This window comes from Aquarana catesbeiana, linkage group LG02, assembly GCF_042186555.1.
Source record: "Aquarana catesbeiana isolate 2022-GZ linkage group LG02, ASM4218655v1, whole genome shotgun sequence".
NCBI lineage: Eukaryota > Metazoa > Chordata > Amphibia > Anura > Ranidae > Aquarana > Aquarana catesbeiana.
In genome coordinates, this window is record NC_133325.1 from 244,191,622 (window position 1) to 244,203,969 (window position 12,348).

Sequence of the window (12,348 nt, forward strand, 5' to 3'; positions counted from 1 at the left end):
CTAACATAATATTCTGTTAACTTTTTTAGCTATTGTGTCTATCTATATACAATATAGTAAAAATAAAAAGACTGATCTTGTTATTACTATTATAGGTTATATTCTTATTGTTTGCACAAAGTTAGTCCAAATAAATAAACAACTGTATTTTACATGTTTTCATACGATAATAAACTACTTAAATGCAATGCAGAAAAAGAGAAAGGAATGAGACTTTGTGTGAGGCATGTCACTGAATTGATACCTTATTCATATCATTCATAAAACGATTTATTAACTACAAATCACGTTGTAAAGAGTGTCAATCTGTGATACAGGACAAAATGTACTATGATACACTTTATGAATATATAATTATTATACAAAATAAAATACAGCATGATTAGCGGTTCAGTTACATAAAAACACTCATTCATGCATAAAAGTTCAATGAACATAAACAATTGCTCATGGTGAACCAAACTTGTCTGGGCATAAGTTCGATGTATGCTCGACACACGTTTCATGGCTCATGCCAATCATCAGGAGTAAAATGCTCTGAAATTGAATCAGTGATATCTCTAAATATAGGATACACTTTAAACAGAGAACAATCTCTCAAAATAAAGGTATGTAACTTACAATACGGCCCAATGGTGACACCCAACCAATGTCCAAGGGAAAGCAGGGGACAGAGATGACAATCTCCCCTGGGGCTGAGGTGAGGAATCCCATCCAGACCAGAGACTGCAGCCAGGTGAAGACCAGGTGACCATGTCACGGCAATGTAATCTGATGTATGCTTAACATTCTACACTGCTCTGCAAGGATATGAAGATGGAACCATGTGAAATGAATGTATTAATTAATGGTGTGAACCTATGCCTGTGAGTGCCTATAGTGATATGAAGTATGTTAGCTAAGGGAACTACAGCCAGGGATATTATGTATACATATACCCGCAACAGATGAAAAACTAAAATGAACCCAAAAAGTGTTGTAGTGGGTATGAGTGAAAGTCAATTACCTTGTGTATGATTCTGTGGCCATAGGCATGCCTGGAATCCTGCTTGTGTGAACGGCCCATGTGAAATGGTCAGCTGGCCAGCCCAAGCAGCTTATATCCCCGGGTCCCCACCAACATCATGAGCCCCAACTAGATGGAAAGAGGGAATCTGCTCCATGAGGAGGCACATTGAGTAGAGCATTCAAGCATGATGATGATGCATAGGAGGCATAAGAGGCAAGACCCCGCCCCCAACCTGTTTAGGGGAATATGGGGGAAAGGGAGAGACTGCTATGCATCGCAGCCCTGGGGTCAGAAAGCCACCCTATCACCCCCCTCCCCCCCGGCAAGGGGGCTCATCCAGGGTCGAAGGAAGTACACTATATTAAGCTCTAACGAGCAGGGCCCTCTGATCCCTCCTGTATTGATTTGTATTGTAAGTGTACTGTCTGCCCTCATGTTGTAAAGCGCTGCGTAAACTCTGGGTGCTATATAAATCCTGTATAATAATAATAATCATATATTGTATCCCATATACTATGACTAATATCTCTTTATTCCAGGAATAAAAGCCAGGATGTATGACTATAGATATATATGGTGATTTAAAAGTTTTAAAGACAGGTGGCTCATTACAAAAGGGAATGTAAATGTGGATGAGTAGTTAATTGTTTTGTTAAGGTGTGGCAGGTCACTGGGAAAGTGGGTGTCTTCTACCCTATTTGGCAATACACTAATGCGACCTAACACAACCTGAAATATGAAATAAATCATTTTAAATGTTTACACATGTTGTCCTAAATATAATAAACAAAAAGTCTATTATAACACATTGGGGGGGGGGGGGATTACTAAAACTGGAACATGCAAAATCTTGTGCAGCTCTGCATAGAAACCAGTTAGCTTCCAGGATTTATTGTCAAATCTTAACTGAACAAGCTGAGGCTAGAAGGTAATTGGCTACCTCGCACAGCTGCACCAGTGCTCACGTCTTAGTAAATCTCCCCCACTGTATTCCCCGTAAACTTGTCCAACTTTTAAAGAAAATTATGTGTGCTGGATCACCAGTTGTTAATCAAGCTTTAGAAAAAAAGAGAAAAATATACCTACCTTACACCCTGCTTCCACCAGTGGTGCCTAGGCAATGGTGATATCATGAGCCTTCTGAAAAGATCCTGGGATAATCAAGACGATTCATCCTAAAACCAAAATGTAACTCTGTGTTGGTCTAAAGAATAAGAGTTTTCATGGAAGGTCTGCTTTAGACCTCATTCAAGCGGCTGTAAAAAAAACGGATTTACAACCATTTTTTTATTTACAGATCTGAACGCAGATGCATTGTTTTCAAAGGAGACATTCACACAGGTGCGTAAATATGCACTCCAGAAGAAACCACATAAAATGTATTATTTGTTTTAGCTTTTTTCTTTATTCTTTATTCTGTATTAGTTGGTGTATAGTACTGTTACATGTTAAGAAACATCAAGTTACAGTAAAATACACAAAAATACCCAAAACCCCTACAGTGTACTATCTTCTGAAAAGTTTAGGGTCCCATTTTTACACTTTTTTAATGCATGTTGTCAAAAGTTACATTCATCAGCCATTCTAAGCCCTTAAAAGCCTTAAAAAACAACCTTAACAACATGCAGTGAAATCAGAGAAAGCAATGTCAGTTTAAATGAAGAGCCTGTACATCTGTACAAGACTGAAGGTAAGGCTGGAGTTCAGCTTTAAAAGAATTTATAGTGGGCCTAAAGTCAAATATAAACATCAGGTCTGCCACTCCTGTTTTAAATGCTGGAGAAAAAGTGCTATACAATTATCAGTCAATTGATATAAACTCACGCTGTGGCTCTGTATGTGGAAGAGGCATTGATTGGCTGCACAGGCAGAAGCAGCCAATCAGTATTTTTTCCTCAAAAAGAATTACAGGAAAGAATCTTAGGAGAAAGTGAAGACAACAAGCAGAGGAACCCAAACTGAGTCCACAACAGCTGGCAGGTAAGTATTTAACTAGAGTTTGTAGCTCAGGAGCATACATTTGAAATTATCAATATTTGATTTTAGTTCCACATTAAGAATTAACTTTACACCTTAGCCCTGCACTGCAGGCTTCGATTTAATGGGGGGTCTTCTGATGAAGAGTGTAAGCAGCTATTTTTAAATGCATTATGCAGGCATGGTCCACTTTTGCCTCCACCAGGAAACCTGCACTGAACATGACATGTAGCCATTGCTGGAGTGCATGGATAAAGACAGGATGTTGCTGCAATGGGGCTGCAGAAAATTATCAGCACTGAGATGTAAAAATGAATGAAAAAATGTACTTTGTTTAGGAAAAAATGTCAGTTATTTATGATATACATTGCTTTAGCAAATTAAATGTCATATACAAGGGCTGGCTCTAACCATGTATGGGCACCTTAATTTACAGAAGTCAATTTACCAATCGACTTCTGTACAACCATCCGGTTGTTTTTTTCGATCGATCAGTGCCGCTGGCTATAGCTAGCAGCACTGATTATTGTATTCCAACAGCGGGGAAGTCTCTCCACAGTCAGAACATAATAGCACAGTGGGAAGGAATTGCATCTCCTTTTTAATCAACCTGCTGATTGAACAAAAAAAAAATAAGAAATGATGAATGTATGAGCTGCCTTAGAGTTTTCATCTTTTTAACCCTTAACACTTAACCTATACTAAGATTTTACCTTTACCATAAACCTTAAAATGAATCACCTAACACCTAAAATAAATTCTTAATGTATTTTACTTAACACCTAAATCTATCCTTCTCCCAGCCTTAACCCTTAACCTAAAATGTTAAGGTAACCCCATAGCTCTTGACCCTATGTCTAAATATACTGTAGCTTAATTATTTAGCCCAAAAAATCTTACTGTAACCTGAACAGTCACCTAAATTATCAACCGTTGCTTAACACTCAACTGAACAGAGCATTTTTTACTTTACCCTGTAATAACTAGGCCACTCAACAAGTAATTTTGGCATGGACATTACTTATGAAAACTCATGGGATTGCAGGCAGTCAACACCTCAAACCGAACAACCTTCCCCCAATACAACCATAAGAAAAACATAACACAAAACTATTTGGCAAATAATGGCCGCGGCACTTTATTGGTTTGCAATTAACATTCAAAGTCCATAAATATTTATTATTTATTATTTAACCATGAATAAAGTAAATATTTAATATCTATATAAGCTCATTTATTAGAACTCAAGCCATATTAAACTAAAAGAACAATAAATGCAATCCCGGGTGACCTACCACATAAAGCACCAGCGACAAGGGTGGGAGGGTAGCTCTTTTGCCAGGCTTGACCAACTGTGAAATAACTGGGAGCTCTTCCATATTTATAGGGCTCCCAGGAATTCTCGAAAATTTCATGAATTCTGATTGGATAATTCATTCTCCAGATTTTAAGAGACAGTATCCAATATAACACAAGCATAGAGGGGCGAGGCTGCCGCAAGCCCATGTAGGCAGACCCAAACACCTGTGCCCTTCCTTTACATTCTTCAACTGATTCTTCATCTGATGCTTGCCATGCACATGTACTTGGACTGCTGTAGCAAAGGTAGTGGCAGGGTATTTTTTGTTATGTAGAGCAGTAAAAAAAACCAAAATTATTAGAGCAAACTCATTAATCTAGTCTTTCCTAGATACATGCTTTACAAATTGGTGCAATCAAGGAGAAATTTTAATTCATGTTTAACCCTTTAATTTATCTCTAGCCATACAGTAAAGGGTTTCTAGTCATGGACATATATGGGTAGAGATGAATAAATCTCTCAGATCTCAAACTACCCTTGGTCTTTGACTTGTCTGGAGACATACAGTGGTTTTAAAAAAGAATCGCCTCCTTTAAAATAATCAAATTTTGTTGCTTTGCAGCCTGAGATGAAGACAGACACAGTTTTTGTTTTATCTAACTGTATATACTGAGTGCAACTTATAACATCCAAGTGAGAGATATAACACCAACATGAAAAAAAAATCAAAAACAGAATCACTGAGCTGGAAAAAGGATCACCCTCTTGTGTCAGTATTTTGTTGAACCACCTTTTGCTTTAATTACAGCCTTTAGTCTGTTGGGATATGTCTGTACTAATGTTGCACATCTAGACTTTGCAATATTTGCCCACTCTTCTTTGCAGAACTGCTCAGGTTCAGTTAAATTTGATGGTGCCCGTTTGTGGACTGCAGTCTTCAAGTCATTCCATAGATTTTCAATTGGGTTTATGTCTGGGCTTTGACTAGGCCATGCAAGGACTTTTTTCTCATTGAACCACTATGTGGTAATTTTTGCTGTGTGCTTTGGGTCATTGTCATGTTGCAAGCAGTGGCGGCTGATGCTTAATATTTCGGGGAGAGATGGGAGATGGTAGGGAGATTCTCCTCCCGGCCAAACAGGAAGTGGGCTCTGAGACTCCCTGGCCAATCAGGTCTCAGGACCAGCTTCCTGATTGGCCAGGAGGAGAATCAGGAAGACAATAGCAAATATTAATTGGCTATTGTCAGACAACTGGGTGGGCTCAGGGTGCAGTGCTCTGTGCCCAGAGCCCACCCTTTTTTGAAGTCAATCAGAGCCTCAGGCTCTAATCACGTGCTTCAAAAAAAAAATTGGAATCCGTGCATCCAGCGTCCTGCACATAGATTAGGGACCGAGCGCATGGATTAGGAGGGCAGCGTCCCTGCACCCCTAATGAATGGGCTGCCACTTTTTGGAAGGTAAACCTTCCCATTGATAACTTTCTGGCAGGAGGGCAGCAGATTTTCCTCAAGAATTTGACGGTATTTTGCCCCATCCATTTTCTTCCTATCCTGACAAGTGCTCCAGTCCCTGCTGCAGAGACACACCCCAATAACAGGACTTTACCACCTACATGCTTTACTGGCAGAATGGTTATATTTGGATGTGAGCTGTATTGGATTTCCGCCAGACATATTGTTTGGTGTTGAGGCACAATAATTACATTTTAGTCTCATCTGACCTTAGCATCTTTTTCCTCAGAATCTTCAAGGTGTGTTTTGACAAAGCTCAGTCATAACTGCATGTGGCCTTTCTTGAGGAGTGTCTTTTTCTTGGAACCCTCCCATATAAGCCACAATTGTGGAGAATTTGTGATCTTGTTGTCACATGCACACAATGATCACTCTTTGTCATAATGTCCTGCAGAATTGCTGTAGGCCTCTTGGTAGCTATTTTGATCAGTTTTCTCTTGGCTCTTTCATTCAGTTTGGGGCGATGTCCTGATCCAGAGAGGGTCTGTGATGTACCAAATACCTTCCACTTCTTAATAATAGACTTTACTGTGCTTCTAGGTATTGATAAGGCTTTTACAATTTTGTATCCATCTCCTGACTTGTGCCTGTCCACAACTTTATCCTGGAGATCTTTTGACACCTTGCCACCCATAGCTGATTGTTTGCATCAGTTGCACTCTTAGGGACTGAAATGCTCCAGGAAAGCTCTTTTTTGGTGAGCTAATCAAAATAACCACAGCTGATCACAGCTGGTAATCAAATGGCTTTGTTTGCCATTAAGAAGGTAATTAGCTACACCTGGTTGAGTCATTTTTAGGAAGGGAGTGATCCCTTTTCCAACCTAGTGACTTGATTTTTTTCTGATATGTTTGTGTTATATCTTTCACTTAAATGTTATAGTTTGCACTGAGTAAATACAGTTGGATACAACAAAAACTATGCCTGTCTCCATGTCAGGATTCAAAGCAACAAAAAGTGATTTTAAAGGGGGTGAATCTTTTCTATACCCATTGCATAGGGGGATTTATGTAAGTTGGTTTCCCAGTCGCCCCCCCTCCTGAACTGTACCAGGCCACATGCCCTCAACATTGGGAGGGTGCTTTGGGGTAGCCCCCCAAAGCACCTTGTCCCCATGTTGATGGGGAGAAGGGCCTCATCCCCACAACCCTTGCCTGGTGGTTGTGGGGGGTCTGCGGGCGGGGGGCTTATCGGAATCTGGAAGCACCCTTTAACAAGGGGACCCCCAGATCCTGCCCCCCTATGTGAATTGATAATGGGGTACAAATGTACCCCTACCATTTCACAAAAAAAGTGTCAAAAAGGTTAAAAAAGACAATAGACGTTTTTTGACAATACCTTTATTAATGTCTTCTTCTTTCCCCGCTTCTTCTTCCATCTTCTTCTAGTCATCCTTCAGTGTTCTTCTTCTTCCTCCATCTTGTTCTTCCCCCGCTTCTTCCTCTATCTTCTCGTCCGGCATCTTCTTCTCCACTTCGTCCTCCGATCTGCCTCAATGGGAGTCTCCCGCTGTGTGACGCTTCTGTTCAGGTGACAGCTCTTATATAACGGAGGGCGGGGCCACCCGGTGACCCCGCCCCCTCTGACGCACAGGACTTCCCTATGGCTTTCCCCATGTTGTCAGAGGGGGTGGGGTCACCCGTTTACATAACATGGGGACAAGGTGCTTTGGGGGGCTTCCCCAAAGCACCCTCTCAATGTTGAGGGCATGTGGCCTGGTACGGTTCGTCCCCCTCTTTTCCTGCGGCCTGCCAGGTTGCGTGCTCGGATAAGGGTCTGGTATAGATTTTTTTTTTTAAATTTTGTCACGGAGTTCCCCTTAATATCCATACCAGACCTGAAGGGTCTGGTATGGGTTTGGAGGGGGACCCCACACCTTTTTTTTTTAATTTTGGCGCAGGGTTCCCCTTAATAACCATACCAGACCTGAAGGGCCTGGTATGGAATTTGGAGGGACCCCCACAAATTTTTTTTTAAATTTTGGTTCGGGGTTCCCCTGTGGGGAAATCCCATGCCATTTTTATCAATGAACTTTAATGTGTATTGCCGGACCGACAATTCATTATAGCCGCGAGTAGTTTTAAATGACTTTTTTTTCCTTTAGAAATGTCATTTTGCTGTCAGACTGTTCTAAACATGAGAAACATGCGCCACTTTACAGGCATACTATAGACACCCCATTTACAAAATTTAAAGGACTATTGCACTTTTATTGTTTCACTTTAAGCATTATTAAAATCACTGCTCCCGAAAAAACGGCCGTTTTTAAAACCTTTTTTTGCACTGATACATGTCCCCTGGGGCAGGGCCCAGGTCCCCAAACACTTTTTATGACAATAAATTGCATATTAACCTTCAAAATTAGCAGTTTTGATTTCTCTCATAGACTTTTAAAGGGTGTTCCGCAGCTTTCAAATTTGCCGCGAACACCCCAAATTGTTCGCTATTCGGCGAACAGCCAATGTTCGAGTCTAACTCATGTTCGGCCCAAGCATAAAGCCCATCCCTATCCTTTAACCACTTCAGCCCAGGAAGAATTTACCCCCTTCCTGACCAGAGCACTTTTTGCGATACGGTACTGCGTCGCTTTAACTGACAATTGTGTGGTCGTGCGATGTTGCACCCAAAAAAATAGAGTTTTCTTTTGGTGGTATTTGATCATCTCTGCATTTTTTTATTTTTTGCGCTATAAACAAAAAAAAAAGAGCGTCAATTTTGAAAAAAAGCAATATTTTGTATTTTTTGCTATAATAAATATCCCCCAAAAATATATAAAAAAAACTAATTTCTTTCTCAGTTTAGGCTGATATGCATTCTTCTACATATTTTTGATAAACAAATTAGCAATAAGCGTATATTGATTGGTTTGCACAAAAGTTATAGCGTCTACAAAATAGGGGATAGATTTATGGCATTTTTATTATTATTTTTTTTTATTAGTAATGGCGGTGATCTGCGATGTTTATTGTGACTGTGACATTGCGGCGGTTACATCGGACACTTTTGACACTATTTTGGGAGCAGTGACATTTATACAGCGATCAGCGCTATAAAAAATGCACTAATTATTGTGTAAATGACACTGGCAGGGAAGGAGTTAAACACTAGGGGGTGATCAAGGGGTTAAGTGTGTCCTAGGGAGTGATTCTAACTGTGGGGGGATGGGCTCACTACAACATGACAGAGATCACTGCTCCCGATGACAGGGAGCAGTAGATTCCTGTCATGTTGCTAGGCAGAACAGGTAAATGCCTTGTTTACACAGGCATCTCCCCGTTCTGCCGCTCCCTGTCACGATCACGGCCCCTGACGGACATCGAGTCTGTGGGACCCGCGGGCATGCTCACGGAGTACGTGGGGGGCGGGCGGGCGTGTGCACGCCCACTAAGCCATGTCTTAAAGGGGACGTACAGGTACGCCCATTTGCCCAGCCATGCTATTGTGCCACATACATCTTTGTGCGCTGGTCGGCAAGGGGTTAATAACTGTAGGCTATGTACTAAAGAAGTTGAGAATCTTAACTGAAAAACTAGTGTGAATATTTAGTTCAATTATCCAACTAAGTGAAAGCATATTCACAACATTTAAGTAAAGATTTTCAACTCCTTTAGTAAATCAGCTTCATTTTCCAATCAGCGGGCTGGGGGAATAGGGGAACCAAAGTAAACTGTATCACTGAATCAGGAAATAAATATGTCAGCTGCCTCGCTGAACAGAATGGCAAATGTATTTAAATAACTAGAATGACTGAACATTATTATTATTATTCAAGATTTATATAACATAATTACAAACTGTTAGGCAGGTAAAACAGTTGAAACCATCTACTGTATGTATATACTGTATATTTAAATTTTTTCTCAGAGGTACACTTTTATTTATATATGTCTCATATAATATAAGACTAAAGCATGAAAAGTGAAAGCTAAACTCAATTCACTGCCATGAACAGTGAGCCCTAAATGACTCCTAATAAATCAAGTTCTGTGTTCTGAAAAGGAATCTACGGTCTGCATTTGTAAATGTAAAAATTACAAAAAAATCCCATTGCTAACATTCCAATTTGTGTCTAGCTACTCAGTGACAAAAATGCTCATTTTTTTAATAAGATAAATAAATAGACACCACTATTACAATTGTAGCTAGTGTTAAAATAGGATTCTGTAATTTTAATTCTAACTATGAGAAGAGAATGGCTGTCTTCACAGAACAGTGAGCACTATAATTTCACCTTTCTGACCACTTCTTCCCTTCCTTCCATATATCCTCATAAAATATTTACACCCCACCGAATGACCACTCAGATGATCCTCGAACTGTCTTGCAGAATCCCTGATGATGTCATGGAAATGTTAAACCTATTATGCTAAGCTAGGACCTCCATCTACTCTGACCTCTTGCCTCTGTCATCAGAAGACAGAAAGATATTTTTACATGGGACTTAGTCTAAATTCAAATCTACAACATATGCTTCTGCAGGCTGCTACCATCTCAATCAAGACTGATAAATATTTCACAATATTAAACATTCGATTTCCATAAATCTATTTTGCCTCAAATACTGCAAAAAAGGATTAAGATTAAACATGTAATTAGATGAAAAACCTGTTTTTGCATAAGTTAATATTTAAGACAGTTCCACTGCTTCCTGATACTTTAACATTTAAAATATTTTGTACTGTCTCATTTTTTAAAGTTTAGAACATGTGATCATATTAGTTTTAGCTGTACTATTATTTTAAAAGAAAAAAAGATAGATTGTTGTGAGCAGATGTTTTATGTAATTATAGGCAGAAAATGTTTCCATTTTTTGCCAAATTCAGTTTTCCTAAATTACATTTAAAAAAGTCCTTATAATAAGTTAGCATTAGTCATGAGTAAGTTTATTATCATTCTTGAAGAAATTCATAAATGTATTTTTGTTATCTGACAAGTTTTGTATTTTCTGGTTACTTGAACATGTAAGTTATCTATCAGAGAACCATGACATTTTAAAACTTGATTGGTCCTAACTCGTAACAGTGAAATTAATGGAAAAACATTGCACTAGGCACTGAGTACCAAATATTTCAAGGTAAAAAAAAAAGCAACTGTCCAGTCAGAGATTTTTTAGTATAATACATACATACTGAGAAAAACCACAAAAAGAATATCTTTATGAAGGATATCCTCATAGAATACATTTTCACAACATTGTATTCTGGCATCACATATTTTGAATGTGTTGATACTTTTAGATTTACATTATTGCTTGGCTTAAATAAAGCTTCAGCACCCCAATTTGATTCATTACAACTTGAAAGAAAACACAATTTTTAAGTGTGACACCTGATTTATTTTATCCAGCAGTAAAAAGCCTGAATTGAATGGTGAAAGTAGGAGTCATAACAGATCTAAAAGATATAGGAAAGTTTATTTACTTCAAGCAAATTGGCAATATTTTGTACTTTTTTGCAGTACCCGACTGTGTTCTCTTAAAAGTTTAAGAAAATATCAAAACAGAGTGAATATCACATCCCTGTATCCCTAATTATTCCCCAAATATTCCAAGACTTTAGGTATGTGTTTGGTAGAAGACAGTAAGCTAGCACTTGAATACGCAGCAATAGAAAGAGTTTTACAGTGTGGGCAATAAAATAATCAGAGGTCCCCCCTCCAACTCCAGATCAGGGAACCCCCATGCCAAAATATTTAAAAAAAAGGTGTGAGGTTGCCTCCAAAATCCATACCAGACCCTTTATCTGAGCATGCAGCCTGGCTGGTCAGGAAAGGGAGGGGACAAGCAGGTTCCCCCCTCCTGAACCATACCAGGCAACATTCCCTCAACATGGGGGGTACTTTAGGGTATGGATTAAAAAATTTAAAAAATTGGTGTGGGGTTCCCCTCAAAATAAATACCAGACTTGAAGGGCCTGGTATGCATTGGAGACCTTACACCATTTTTTTACATTTTTCTTTATTGCCGGCAATTCTTTTTTTTTAGATTTAGCTGTCAGTGGGAACCCCGCTGACAGCTGATGACTCTTTGGTTGTTAAGTATGCAGCGGACGCCTGCTCCTTAACAACCATGTTGTTTAATGGTTGTTAAGGACACATGGGCGGATGCCCGCTCCTTAACAATACCTATTTATTAATGTTAAATATGCAGGCTAGTACCAGGCATTCAATTCCTAAAATATCGCATGAGTTTTTTTATGAAGTCTCGCTGTATTTTATTAGAGTTTTTTGTGAATAGTAAAAAAATGTTTTGAAAAATGCTGAACGGCATTTTAAAGCATTTTTTTAAGGGGAGCAATACTGCTTTGTGAATGGAGCCCATTATGGTTTGAGTATTTTTATTGTTTTACATTTTTGTACATATTTATTTAATATTCATTTACATTAAAGGTATTGTGGTCACTGACATGCATCTTTTTCATGCATTGTGTCACATGCATTTGTTTGCACATATATAGGATAATATGGTTTGAATATTTTATTTGCTTCACATTTTTGTATATTTTTATTTAATGTTTATTCACAATTAGTATATTGTGGTCACTCTTCACA

The 12,348-nt window shown here is 38.9% G+C and overlaps 2 long non-coding RNA genes across 3 annotated transcripts in view; one reads left to right on the forward strand and one right to left on the reverse strand.

The window, feature by feature from the left end:
* The window catches only part of LOC141127648 (uncharacterized), a 102,087-nt gene that overhangs the window by 56,030 nt on the left and 33,709 nt on the right, over positions 1-12,348 (reverse strand). The gene's annotated exons all lie outside the window — the stretch shown is intronic.
* The window catches only part of LOC141127649 (uncharacterized), a 43,890-nt gene that overhangs the window by 10,439 nt on the left and 21,103 nt on the right, over positions 1-12,348 (forward strand). For both annotated transcript variants that reach the window (XR_012241572.1, XR_012241573.1), the window contains exon 2: positions 2,307-2,350. This is a non-coding gene — a long non-coding RNA (uncharacterized lncRNA). The remainder of the gene's footprint in view (positions 1-2,306; positions 2,351-12,348) is intronic.